Raw genomic sequence first — 14,804 nt, forward strand, 5'->3', positions numbered from 1 at the left:
ACTTTTTCTGTTGTTTGAGACACGTATTTGAAGAAATCCTTCTTGGAACTTTCTTGAAGGCAATTATTTTTCCCATCATGTGACCAGTTACTTTACAAAATGCACATCTGTTTCCCTATTGTTTCGTTGAGTTTTATGCTGTTTCTCAAATTCAAGATCTTCCTCTTTCTTGATTCACTTACTTAACTTGAGTAATTCATCAAATTAAAAAAAAGGTGAATGGGAGCTATAGTAATACACATTATTTTGGTTATGAATAAAAAATAATCTAACAAACTGGCTAAATCATAAAAGGAGATTTACTGGTTTAGGAAACACCTAGGAATACAGTAGTTGTATTCAAGTTCTTAATAATGTCATCACAGCTCAGTCTCTCTCCATGTCTTAATTTTACTTTCATGTTTGGCTTCTTTAAAACAGTCTATCTTTTCGTAAAGGCTCTTGAAATATCTGGACTTCTATCTGTCTAAGCTTAAGTCCAGAGAAAGAATTTGTCTACATTAGTAACCATACCACTACATAAAGTTACTGAACATGCTTATCGTGGGTGAAAGGGGTCAAGTACAGATTTCCAATTCGGTCAGCTTGGCCAAATGGGAAGGACGTGTTGAATGCTTCATGACAGGCTTATCCCCCCTCATGGAGTTAGGAATTGTGCATAGAATCACCCAAATTATTTGAATGGATTCTGGAGGAGTAGTTTCCAAATGAAAATCTCTGTGTTAACTTTAGATAAAGAGGGAATGAATGTTGAGAATACAATAAATTCCCTCCTCAAGGGGTAAAAGCCATTTTTATGGCTGTATTTTCAGTTTTGCTATGGTAATAAACATCCCCAAACCTCAGTGATTTACAATAGCACATATTTATTTCTGGCTCATGTTGCATGAGGGCTGTGGATCAGCTTCAGCTCTGTTTGACTCAGCATAGCTCAGTGTGGCTCAGGAGCTCAGCATGGCTCCATTTCTTCTCACCCCCAGTCCCATGCTGACAGAATAGCCCCTGTCTAGGATGCACATTCTCACAGCAGAAGGCAGGGATGCAGGGTCATGTCAAACCAAATCATACAACAACATTTAAAGCTTCCAAATCAGATCTGGCAAATACCATGTCCATTCACATCCCAATTGCCCAAGCATGTCACCCGGTCAAAATCTGTTGTCAGTGTCATGACAGCATATGCACAGGCAAATCACAGGTCAATTGACAGAGATGTATAATCCTATTACTATGAAGGAGTGAATATTTTTCAGTAATTATATAATGTACTACAAGAGTATGGAATTCTAGATTAAAAAATTATTTTTCTCCGAATTTTGAAGGTGTTTATTTTTTTGGCATCAGTTTTATTGATGAAAAATACAAGGTTGATCTGATATAATTAATTTACAGCTTATTTTATTCCCTCTAGAAGTTTTCAGGATGTACCCTATTGGTTTAGTGAAATTTCCATTTACTGCCTTATCAGATTTTTTGTTTAGCTTCAGGCATTTAAATCTAAACATTTTTTTTTGTTTTCTTTTATAATACACATATCCTTGTTTTTGTTATTCTTTCATTTGTATCTTTGCTAATTTAGAAGGAGTATAGTCTATTCATTGTTTTTTCTACGAGTGATTACATCTATATCTTTAGATTGTATTGTCTAAACTTACATTTTTGGTTATGAGCTATAGAAATTAAACAATATCCTTTGATTCCCTGCTGTGAAACACAAAGGGCTATTATACCCTTCCCTGTCTGGCCAGCTCTTCCAATATTTTGCACACTTTATGATAGTTTTACTTTCTATTATTTTTCAATGTATTGGTTTTTATTTCTAAAATTAAAGTACTTTCATTCTTTTTTGCATCCAGTTGCTATAATTATTAAGATTTAATGATATGTTTACCCGGATTCAGAACTCTCTCCTAGTCATTTCATTCTTTGACCTATTGATTCATGTGTGTTTAATTTTGATTTATTATTTATTTGACTGGACAGCATCTCCAAATAGACTTTGGTGGAGATACTATCTTCTTAAAAAATTCTTGTATATGTCAAAATGCCTTTTTCCTTTCTTTTTATGTGAATGCTGCCCTTGTTTAGAACATACATCTAGTATTCTTCCCTGAACATTCTTTAGATACTGATTGTCAGTTCTCAGCATTTGACTGTTGTGCTGGAATGGTCTGGATTCAAAATGACAATTATATTTTTCATGTTTGATACACATACCAATTTATGTCTTATTCTCAGATGTTCTTATTTCACATTTCTTGACATATGATAAACTCTCCATCCATGTAGTCAAGACTCACATTGCAGTAAATAGCTCTTTCTATGCTTTCTATTCTATATGTTCTAGTAGCTTTGTCAAGGTACCTTCCATTTGATTCTTCCTTTATATCTGTTCCTTCTCCTTTTAGTATGTTTTAATTCTGGCAAAATTTTGCCAGGAGTTAATCTTTCCTTTTGAAGTGTTGATCTTCCACATGTTTGAAAAATCAATCTTACTTGCTTCTGCTAATTTCATGGGGATTATATTTCCTCCAGAGACCACAGAGATATACCATGGTAACTCAGAGTTACATGGGACGGGATCTTAGAAAACACATAGACACAATCCTCATTTTATAAATAAGACCAGAAAGACGTCAGAGTGAAGAAATTATTTACATGTGGTCTCATAGTCTAACACCTTCTACCTGAGCTCTTACTACAAAGACAGAAAATCCAGATTACCAATCAATGAGGAAAGGAGGTAAGTGGTTCTTTATTATTACTTTCTCTTTGTTCTCTGTCTTCAATCATCAGCATTTTGTATATTTTTAGTTTATTGGGAAGCATGACATGATGGCCACTTCATATATACATTGTTTTTGAAAGAACCACATGAATCTTATATAATAATTATATCAAATTCTATTTCCTCAAATCTTTTCCACGTAATACTATTTACCCTAAATGAATATTTTTAAGAGTTTCCCAAAATTCATTATCCCCACAATGGAAAATATAATCTACATTATATCAAAAAGCCAGGAAATTTAGATGACTCAGGCTGAATTTCTCCATCATATTCTACACAATTAGCTCTCTATTCTATCTCTGAAATTTATAAACAGATTAAAAATGGAGAAAGACATGGTTTGGGAAAATGCTTTGTCTCTTACTGAAGAATTTGGGGCATATATGTGCCAATTCAGCCTCATCAGAAGGAAATTAGCCATATAAGATTCCATTAGGAGATTCAAAGTTTTTTAAACATTTTCTTTGGAATTAGGACTGGGAACCCTTTCTCATTCTTTAGTTTATGGACCCAGACAACCTGACACATTAAAAAGTTATCCTGAAATTGTTTCTTTTTTCTGTGTTTATTAGGCACCTGTCCATTGGCTCACTTAAGTGGTCATCCTGAATAAATCTTTTCACAGCAACAAGAAAGGAAATGGAGTATAGATATGACATATCTTTTATAACTCAACATCACAAAACATATGTATTCCTCCAAACACATGTTAAAAAATGTCAATAATAGAAAATTCAGTAAATGGAATTATATATTATTAGGTTTTACTTTTTCTTCTAGAGTACATGTATTAAAACTGAAGCTTATAAGAAAGCACTGAAACTTATTTTTCTTTTTTTTTGGTTTCTTTTACTTTTAAAAACAAGTATTGGCTTAGATATTTGGCTTACTCTCAAATACGTCCCTCTTAAAAAATGACTCTATAACATTACTTCATTTTCTTTGGTGGAGAAAATACTGTTTTACTGGAGAAGATGATTTGATTCTTATGATTGCTGGAAAATAAATTTGAATTATATTTGAAGATACTTTGGACTATTTCAAAAATATTTTAACATCATTCTAAGCTTCTTATTTAAATAGTTATGGTGATTTACAGAATAAACATCCACTCAACTATGTTTCAAGAACATTATTTATCCATTCCCTCAAACATTAAACATCAAAATTTCCTATGCACTCATGTATTTACCACAGTCTTGGTGGTAACACACAAAACATTGCTGTTGCCAAGATTTTGGATTAATGACTATGTTTACCTTCACAGTAGTGGAAAATATTAAACAATGCAAAATTTTAAGCTTGGGGGTCTGACTAATGCTACAGAGCTAGTTGAAATTTGCTTAACTCAAGCAGTGTGTCTGAAAAGTATGAATAACAACTGAGTCTTGTTCTTTGCTAGTCAGTGTCAGTAAATATATTTTGCACCAGCATGACTATTTTTATTTTTCTTTGTGTACATTAATTCTACATTCTTTTTGGGTATACAATGCAAAATAAAATATTTCTTTAGATATTATCAAAATTTGGGCATGTTCAAAGATATGTTGAGTTCTCAGTAATATGAGCAGTGTGGAGGGGGGGGAAAGGATGTTGAGTTTGTGCAGTATCTAAAAAGAAAATATGCCCTACTATCATTGGCTTGCCTAAGGGCAGGCTGTTATGATAGTGAGCAATGTCCAAAGGGATGAAAGTTAAGACCTGGTCTAAACAGGTTTTAGTACATGAAAAAAGTATTTATCAGCCAGTATTAGTTGGTTTTCAGATTTGAGCTAATATTCAAAAGTCAGTTGTGGTTTTTTAAGAAAGACCCCTCTGGATAATGGGAAATAGGACTGGATAAAGGAAAATAGGATTCAGTTGCTGGCAGTGATAGTTTTTTTCTGGTTAAGGAATTTTAAGACATATTAATGAAGGATTGGGCAAAAAAAAAAAAAAGATGAAAAAAAGTAGTCACATAGATGTGTCCACTCTGTTGGTGATAGAAGGAAGGAGAGGGAAGAAGAGTGAGAGAGGATATGGGGTTAAGTGGAAAGCTAAATGGGAAGCTCCATAGGTAACTAGAACTTACCCAAGATGTTGGTTTCATTGAAGAAAGCCTAATTCTAGGCCATATCCTCTGGTTGAACAGAGGCTCCTAATTTCCTTTTGTCCTGCTCAGAATTGACCCAAGAACTAAGAAAGACTAATCAAGTAAGGACTGATTTGAACAATTCCAACTCATGATGTACCCAGGAAGTCAGTGGGAAAAATCAATATGAATATCCTATCTATTCTTGTGCTGTCTCATTAGGGGCAGGGATATGATGATTTATGATTTATAATACAGCTATAATCTATTTCACAGACAATGTGTATGTAGGTTTGGTAGGGTTTAGTGAATTGTGAGAGAATTAATTTTCTAAAGTTTGCATATAAGCCCTCCTTTAAAAAATAGATTCTGCAGGGGCGCCTGGGTGGCTCAGTCGTTAAGCGTCTGCCTTTGGCTCAGGTCATGATCCCAGGGTCCTGGGATAGAGCCTCGCATTGGGCTCCCTGCTCTGCGGGAAGCCTGCTTCTCCCTCTCCCTCTCCCCCTACTTGTGATCCTGCTCTCACTGTGTCTCTCTCTGTCAAATAAAAAAATAAAATCTTTAAAAAAAAAAAAAAAAAGATTCTGCAGGGAAGAAAGCTTTGTTACAAAGTATCAGGGTTTTTGTTTGTTTTTTTTCGTTAGTATCTCTCAGGTCTTCTGTATGTGTGCATGAGCACTGCCATTCCTAAGCATAATCTTCATGAAAGCCTGCCTTTTTCAGCATGGCATACTCAACACCAAGAACCAATTCAGAGAAAGACCTCAAGAACGAAATGTTGAATCAACAATATCCATTACATGCTCAGAATGACTTAGAGTAATGGGATTTCTTGGCATTGGTCAAATGCAAGAGTCCATGTTAAAATTTATGGTTGTACTACTCTCTTGGATATGTGTAGGTGCCCACCTCTACTAGCCCCCATGATTTTAGTACAGTACTTTCTATAAAGTATTTCTTAAGGCTTTAGAAATTTGTATTTTGCTCTCAAATTCCTTCTCTCACTCACTTATATGCTCTAAGGCCTAAATAAATTCAAAACAAAGTGTATTTGGGCACAAAATGATTTTCTCATTTCTGTATTCATTATTCTTGTTCACAAATAGACAAGTAGATAGAAACTACCAGCTTCCCACATTGGGGATATATTCTTTTCTTCATCTCAAAAAATGGAGTATTCATTAGTCTTATAATAAATATGCCTTGTGCTGGGAAAAGGTCTTAAGTTCTGGGAACTCCAAGAATAATTAAGATCCAGTTTCTTCACTCAGGGAACCTGCAGTTCAGCAGGCAAGACAGAATTTTAAAGAGCAAACAATACTATAGTCAGATAAGAACTAGACTAGAGGGTTTAAAAAAGCGTTCGGAAAGAACTGATTAGTTCTATCACCTAATGTGTGATACGTCTCCCACACCTTCATAAATTTCCATTTTGTGACTTGGTCATTTGTGATCAAAGACTCTATTAGTAACAATTAAATACAGAAGAAAAAAATGTGTTTAATATGCAAACAATACTTGTTTGATTTTCTTTATCAAATTCTAGATAAGTTACAATACATTTAAACAAGCAGTTAACTCTTCACTTTCCTTATTTCTTTAAGAAATCACTTAAAGATGATTATCAGGCCTGAAGTGGAAGATGATAATCCATATGATGCTGAGCTCCTATTATAATTACTGCACAATATGTATGAAGCCATTAGACATGAAAGTATTGAAATTCTCAGGACAATGTCTGTAATAAATGTGTACTACACACTTTGTTAAGAGAAACACTAATTACCTATTCTTCTGGCTTCAGTAGAGTTTCATTCTGCTACCCAGGCATAAAAATACTGACACAACACTTCTGGGTCTTGCCTGTACCCTTTACCTGTCCATACCACAGAAAGATCAATAACTTACCTAGCTGGTGGAATTCGTAAAAGAAGTGCTAAGAATGCATTACTCATGGCTCTCACTCTCTCTTTCATTCTCTGAACCCATCTCTTGAACTAGTGTCTGTTAAGAAGCTTAAGACCGCTCTATTTCCACCTTCCATGCAAGAAGCAACAGGACAAGATCTAATTGTATAAAGCTGTAGTTGTATGATTTCTTTGCCTGACATAAATTTGTGGGATATGTTACAGGAAAACAAATTTGGCCTTAGGTCTAATCTGTGGTTTCATACCCCAATCCAGCTTTGCCAGGTATCTCTGTACTACTCCTGTGTCTCTATTATAATTGATTCTGAATTCAGAAGAGAGTAAATTATGATTTATCATCTAAACACCAATGCATTTTTATGTGAAAACGAACAAACATGTTGAATACTGCAGTGGATACAGAGGTCAAATATTGGCCTTCTCAAGAATTTATGACCTAAATAGGAATGAGATTATTACCCAAGGTTATTGCCCAAATAGTTGCAATATTAGGCCAAAAGTTTCAAAGAACTTAGATTACAGTTGTGACAGAGACGTCGAGTTGCCTGCTCCAATTTCCAATGTCCCTTTTTAGCACATTGACTGCCAAGAATGAAGTTCACATTTCCCAGTATCCATTCAGCTAGGTGGTGTCACTTGCTTGAATACATGCTGATCGATGAGTTGGAAGTCAAAGTTGGAAGCTTTCAGTTAATTTTTTTTTAAGAGCACTAGAATGTGACTTTTTCTTCTTTTCTCCATCTTGCTGCTTCGGATGCATCTTCTGTGAGTCTAATTTTGTCTATGAGGACATGGGTAACACCCTCGTTTTAGAGAAACGTGAAGCTAGAAACAGCCTGGGTCTCCCCTGACCGTAAGTCATCATTCCCACCCTAGAGACTATCCAGATCTGGACTTTTTATGAGAAAGTGTAACTCTCTATCTTCATAAAACACCATTTCCATGATTTGTGTGATGCACAGCCAAACTGGCCTTTAGATAATCAGTTATGAAGTAAAGGGGAGACACTTTGAGGTTCATGACATATGAGATAAGTTTGAATGATGAGTAGGAATTATGTATGATGCTGGCTTGGTGGGAGTAGAGAGTTTCAGATTAGGGGGACAGCATGTGCCAAAGCGGCTGCTCAAAAATTAAAAAAAAAAAAATCCTGTAGCTTTCTGGGAGTGAGAGTATGTGAAAAGGGCCAAAGTCTGGAGGCCTTGAAGCCAGACCGAAATAATAGGTAAATGAATAAACAGAGACTGTGACAGGTTTTTGGATGAGAAGAGACCTGATTATTCTGTACTTTAAGAAGATAAAAATGGAGGCAATGAGCAGATAGATGGGACAGTGAGACTCAGCAGAAGTGTGATGAATTAGGGGTGGTTGCACAGCTATGCGAGTCCACTAACTTGTACACGTGAACAAAGGGAATTTGATGGCATGTGAATTAAATATTGATAAAGCTGTTATTTAAAACAAAACTGCTGTGGGATGATAGACTATGCAACAGGCAAGGGCTTTAACCCAGGGACTGGCAGTGAGAATGTAAAGTGGAGATACAGACAATAATCACCAACATTATAAAATGTCTTGAAAGGGCTGTCTAATTCTTCCAGTCCTCATATTCCCCTACTCTTTAACTCTTTACAGTTTTGTCGCAGCATGCCCCTGGAACTCCTCTTATTTAAGTTACCGTTGATGAAAAGTTGCTACTCACTGGTCTCCTTTCTGTTGCAAATACAGAGCTTTCTGTAGCGTTCGACATTGCTCAACATCTAACACTACTTGAAACTCCTTCAATGGCCTCGAAGATAATCTTGGGGTTGTTACTAACTTTTGCAGCCATTCTATATCAGTTACAGTTCTCCAGAGAAACAGAACCAATAAGATGTGTGTTTGTGTGTGTGTGTGTGTGTGTACAGAGAAAGAGTTTTGTGGGGGCTGCCAAGTGCAGAATCTGCAGGGCAAGCTGGCAGCTAGAGACCCAAGGAAGAGGTTATGTCGCAGCAGCTTGAGTCTGCAGGCAGGCTGGAGTCAGAGTTTCCTCTCCCTCAGGAAACCTCAATCTGTTTTCTCTTAAGACCTTCAACTGATTGGATGAAGCCCATCCATACCATGGAGGACAATCTGCTTTGCCCAAAGTCTACTGATTTAAATGTTAATCTTGTTTTAAAAAAAGAGAGATATCTAGATTGATTTTGAGCAAACATCTGGGCACTGTAGCCTAGCCAAGTTGACACATAAAATTAACCATCACAGACTCCTTTAATAAATATGCCTTAGCCCACTCATAGAGGTTAAGTCTTCCCTAGTTTTTATTCTTGGTTCTTTTTGTTACTTAAATACTATTTACCGTTTATTCAGAAACCACTTATATATTTATCAATTTTATTCAGCAAACACTTGTATATTCTCATATCTGCTATATAAAAATTGATTTCTTTGTTATCTGCATTGAAGGGAGAAATGAAGGTAGGATGTCAACAACAGGGTTATAGAAAGGTGAGGAGGTTCAAGAACAAAATCATAGAAGATAGCCAAATTTGGAGGAGTGTAAAAATAGTCATAACAGAAAATAAGAAAACAATAAAGGCTGATGGGTCAGGTAGAAAGACTAATAGAACCAGCCAACTGTCATGTCACTGGGGAGAGTCTCAATAGTAACAAATGAGGGCACCTGGGTGGCTCAGTCGTTAGGCATCTGCCTTTGGCTCAGGTCATGATCCTGGGGTCCTGGGATCGAGCCCCATATCGGGCTCCCTGCTCCACGGGAAGCCTGCTTCTCCCTCTCCCACTCCCCCCTGCTTGTGTTCCCTCTCTCGCTGTCTCTGTCAGGTAAGTAGATAAAATCTTTAAAAAAAAAATAGTAACAAATGAATCGGGAACCTCAGAAAAGATGAAAATTGAGGAAAGGTAATTAGATTTGGTGACTAGAAGATAATTCAGGATCTTATTTGAAGGTGGCATAGGTTCACTGAAATAAAGATGTATCAAGAAAATGGCTTCAAAATTAGAAAACAGAAAACTGCAACCACAGTCACAAAGGGGAAGAGCCACCTCAAATGATAATGCTTCAAGGATATACAACTCATTAAACCATCCTGCTCAGGAGCTGTAAGAACTTGAGCAAACTAATGAACCACTCTTCCTCAGTTTCTTCATCAGTAAAATAGGTTATGTATATAAATATATATGTTATATACATTTAATTTGTACACATGCAATTTTATATGTATATAAAATATATTAATATATAAATTAAACATAAATATATATAAATATAAATTATATATAATTTAGATACATATTTATAATTATAGATAATACATATATATTATATATCAGACACTTGCATATTTATATATGGATTGCAGTAAGTATTTAATAAAACTAGGTCACTTAATTGCTTCACATATAATGAAGACTGTCACTAAGTATCTAGGACACATAGTGGAGGCCTAATCTATTATCCATTTGGGATGATAGAATGCTCTATGCTGCCAGAAATACAAGTGAACTTTCTTCTACAGTGCCCCTAATCCTCTGTCACTAAAGCTAAAAACTCGGCAAATGTTTTCCTAGTCATAGAGCCTATGTCAGGTTAAAAAAAAAAAAAAAATGTGTGTATCGTGTGGAATGAAGGCAGAGCTTCTCTCATCCAGGGATTGTGCTTGTCTGAATTTTCTATGTACCATCCTAGGCTGGTTTATATTTGTTTCTCAGAACAGGACTTGATGATATACAGTAAGGACCTATTCATTGGACACTCCACCACAGAATTTCCCGATCTGGAAGTTATTGACATTTCAGGTTGGATAATTCTTTCTTGGGGGGTGGGAGCTATCCTGTCCATTGTAGGAGCATTAACAGCATCTTGCCTCTACCAACTAGGTGTAAGTAGTGACCCACTTTAAGGTAACAACCTACTATGTCTCCAGATGTTGTCCAATGTCTCCAGGGGTAGGTATAATATCTCACCTCTCCCTCAGTTCAGAATCATTGCTCTGCAGTCCCTCAAATGCGGTAAAAAACTATTTTTGTGTGTGGCCTAATTTTATCAATGCTTGTATGTATGTATGTTGTGAGTAGAAACGATTTTGCCTTTGGTTTATTCAAAATATTGTTCTATCTTTTTCATTAACCGGTCTGGCCAATTACTGAGTGTATTAGTCCATAGCTCGTGATGAAAATCATGGGACCATATTTATTTTAATAAAACATTTTATTAGAACAAATTAAGATCTTGGATTTTGTGAATAATCTCTTGTGTCCTAATTAATAACACTCAGTAAATAATCCTTGAGTAGCATTCCCAGAACCATTTATAGTACTACCTAATGGTAGTTGCCAGAATTACAGAAAACTCTTCAGGGAACCTGTGGCAGGATCAGATATATCCTATTGTGTTTATTGATGGTAAATATCACACTGTAATATTTATAATAGAAAGACCGAAGGTGTTGGAAGTTCTCCGAGAAGTGGCAGAGGATGCCAAACAGGTGCACAAATACTCCTGCTCAGTGTCTCTGCTAGATTAAGCCCTTTCCCAAGTGCATTAGTTTCCTTATACCTCCCCAAAACACTTCAGAGAGTTTTATAAAATTTATAAAATTTTTATTTTTATAAAATTTTAACAAAATAGCCTCTAATATGAAAGAATCCCAACCCCCTATTTCTAAATGCCTTCTCTTAGTATCCTTGAATTTTAAAGCCTAGATTTTTCCAGGGATTGGATATTAATTCTTTCAAAACACCTTTAAATCCATCAAAAACTAAAAAGAAAATTATTTTAAAAAATCAGTTTACCTTCTTCAAACCTATTGTTTAATGTAAATTGAAAACCTGACTGTTGCTGAAATGAGAGCAGGATTAGTCTTTGCTCTTTATTTTTTTTCAATGATTTTATTTATTTATTTGAGAGAGCATGAGTGGGGGGGAGGGGCAAAGGGGCAAAGGCTGAGCAAGGAGCCTGATGGGATCATGACCTGGGCCAAAGGCAGATGCTTAACCCACTGAGCCACCCAGGGGCCCCTACTCTTTGCTCTTTAATAACATTATAGCAGGCAGGCAGTCTTGCACTTGCCCTGGTTAAAACCCCTCTCTGACAATTCTCCTTCAAGACAAAACCCATCTGCTTTTTGTGGGACTCCTGATGCTCTGCCCTCTGCCACATTCCCATTCTCATTTCCCTTCCTCACCACATGCCCTTTGTACTCTATGCTCAAGCCACCTCCTCTATGTGGTTTTCTGAACCTAAGGAGCACATCACGCCTCAGTGCCCTCCTAGTTTATTCTTCCCTCTTCTCTTTAGGGCACTAACTTTTGATACAGACTTATGACTGGACTCAAGTATAGGTTACTCTGAAAAGTCCTCTCAATTCAGTTAAATTCTGGATCCAGTGTGCTCCCATAAGATAGCACCCTGAGGCTGTGTCTGGCAGTGTCCCGCCACAAAGAGCATCCTTGACCAAGAAGCCAGCTGCTGTGCTCTGAAATTCATGTCTGCATGCCAAGGTGACAACCCTCATAGGTCATGTCTAGTCAATGTCTGAATGTGGTGAGATTCAGGCAGACCCATCCTGGGAGACCTCGCACTCTTCAGATTCTTGCTTGCTTCAGTGACTCCCCTGATTTGCTAGACCTTCCTCCGATGACACAGCAGTCCTGGAAACTTCACCCACTCTTCGCTCTCTCCACTCAGGGTCAGACTTGCATCATGACTGACTGCTTCTCAAACGTCTCCACTTCCTCCGTCTATTCTTTCACAGGCATTTCCCCTAAAAAAAAATCTGTACACTTGTTCTTAGCATCTGCTTTTAGGAGGACTCAGAATACACCCCTGTATGTATCTCTAACTAGGCACCCAATAGGCTGTAGTGTACTTGCACATCTGTGAGTTGGTCTTCTATACAAGACCATCATCTTTTTGTCACTGGGGATTGGACCTTCTTCTCTATCCTCAGTGGCAACATTTAGTAAGGATTCAATATGTGTTTGTCAAATGAAAGACTGAATCACTCACTTTACTGAGCTTTCAATCCTACAGACAAATACAACTAAATCCATTTTAAAAATTGACTTACTGTAAGGCACTCTGGTTGCTATAGGATACAGAATGCTATTAAGAAAGCTCCCCATTTCTCGGCCTATAATTTTAGATCTGGAGAGAGAAAATTATAAATACATTATGCTTACATAAAGACGTTTGTGTGTGTGTGTGAGAGAGAGAGAGAGAGAAAGAGAAAGAAAGAAAAAGAGAAGGGAGGGAGGAAGGAAGGAAGAGAAAGAAAGAAATGGTGCTATAAGAGATTCAGAGAAAAGTGAATTTATTATAGGCTGGGAAAATGGTATAGGTTTCATCAGCCATAGTATTTCACTTGACAGTGTACAGATTGCTTAGGGAAAGAAAAGATTATATAATAGGCGAGGAGAAGGACAATAATAAAATCTTGATGAGAGTGCTTATGGAGTCTTTGGGCATGAGCAAAGTGTTAACAGTGTTGATATAGGGTGATAAGACTGGATAATGTTAAATGCCAAACTTGGTAGTTGTTTTATAAGAACTTTCTTCATTTTCTGTACACTAGCCACCCCTACTGGCCTCCTTGCTCTTCCAGGAACATTAAGCATGTTTCTGCCTCAGGGCCTTTTCACTTGCTTATCCTTCAGTATTGTTAATTTTCTCTTTTCTTCCAGTTATTTTTAAGTTTTTATTTAAATTTCAGTTAATTAACATACAGCATAACATTAGTTTCAGGTGTACAATACAGAGATTCAACACTTCTACACAATACCCAGGGCTCATCACAAGTGCACTCCTTAATCCCCATCACCTATTTCACCCATCCCCCTATGCACCTCCTCTCTGGCAACCATCAGTTTGTTCTCTCTAGTTAAGAGTCTGTTTCTTGGTTTGTCTCCCTCTCTCTTTTTTTTCCCTTTGCTCATTTATTTTGTCTCTTAAATTCCACGTATGAGTGAAATCATATGGTATTTGTCTTTCTCTAACTGATTTATTTCACTTAGCATAATACTCTTTAGCTCTATCCACATTGTTGCAAATGGCAAGATTTTATTCTTTTTTATGGCTGAGTAATATTCACATCATTTTTATCCATTCATCAGTTGATGGACACTTGGGCTGTTTCCATAATTTGGCTATTGTAGGTAATGCTACTATAAACATTAGGGTGCATGTATCCCTTTGAATTAGTATTTTTGTATTCTTTGGGTAAATACCTAGTAGTGCGATTGCTGGATTTACCCAAAGAATACAAAAATACTAATTCCTTTTTTTTTTTTTTGCTTTTACTCGGCTATCACTTTCTCAGTGTCTCCTTCCCTGGTCATTCTATCTAAGGGTTCAAACCCTTTCCAACATTTCTCTCATGTTCTCATTAGTCCCATCACTAACATTCTATACATTGAACTTCTTTAATATGGTTTATTTTTTACCTTTCCATTAGCACGTAAGCTCAATAAAAACAGAATTTTGTCTCTTTTGTTAACTATCATATTTTCACTGTCTAGATTAATAGCTAGTACATACTAGGCATTCAGGAAATATTTTCTGAATAATTGAAAATTAAAGAATCACTAAAGGTTCCTAATTGAGGATGTGAATATTATGTACAGTATTGTGAAGGAGTGGCTGGAAAAAAAAATTCCATGCAGCTAAATTTTGCAGAACAAGTCACTTGGGGGTGGGAGTAATGATGGGAGTCAAGGAAAAGAGGTAGGCAATCATTGCAAACTGACAAGGGCCAAACTATAATAATGGCTATGTTTATAAAAACAATGATTCTCAAAATCTGACTCTTGAACAAGCATCATCATCATCATCTGGGAATTTGCTGGAAATGCAAATCCTCCATCTCTACTTCAGGCCTATTGAATCAGAGACTGAGGATAGGGTCTAGCAACCAGTGTTTTAACAAGCTGTCCAGGGATTCTGAGGACACCATAGTTTGAGAACTACTGATAATAAAGGAAAAGCTTAATCTAGGTGGGTAAATGTAGGAGGTAGATG

This window comes from Halichoerus grypus, chromosome 6, assembly GCF_964656455.1.
Source record: "Halichoerus grypus chromosome 6, mHalGry1.hap1.1, whole genome shotgun sequence".
In the NCBI taxonomy this organism is placed as follows: Eukaryota; Metazoa; Chordata; class Mammalia; order Carnivora; family Phocidae; genus Halichoerus; species Halichoerus grypus.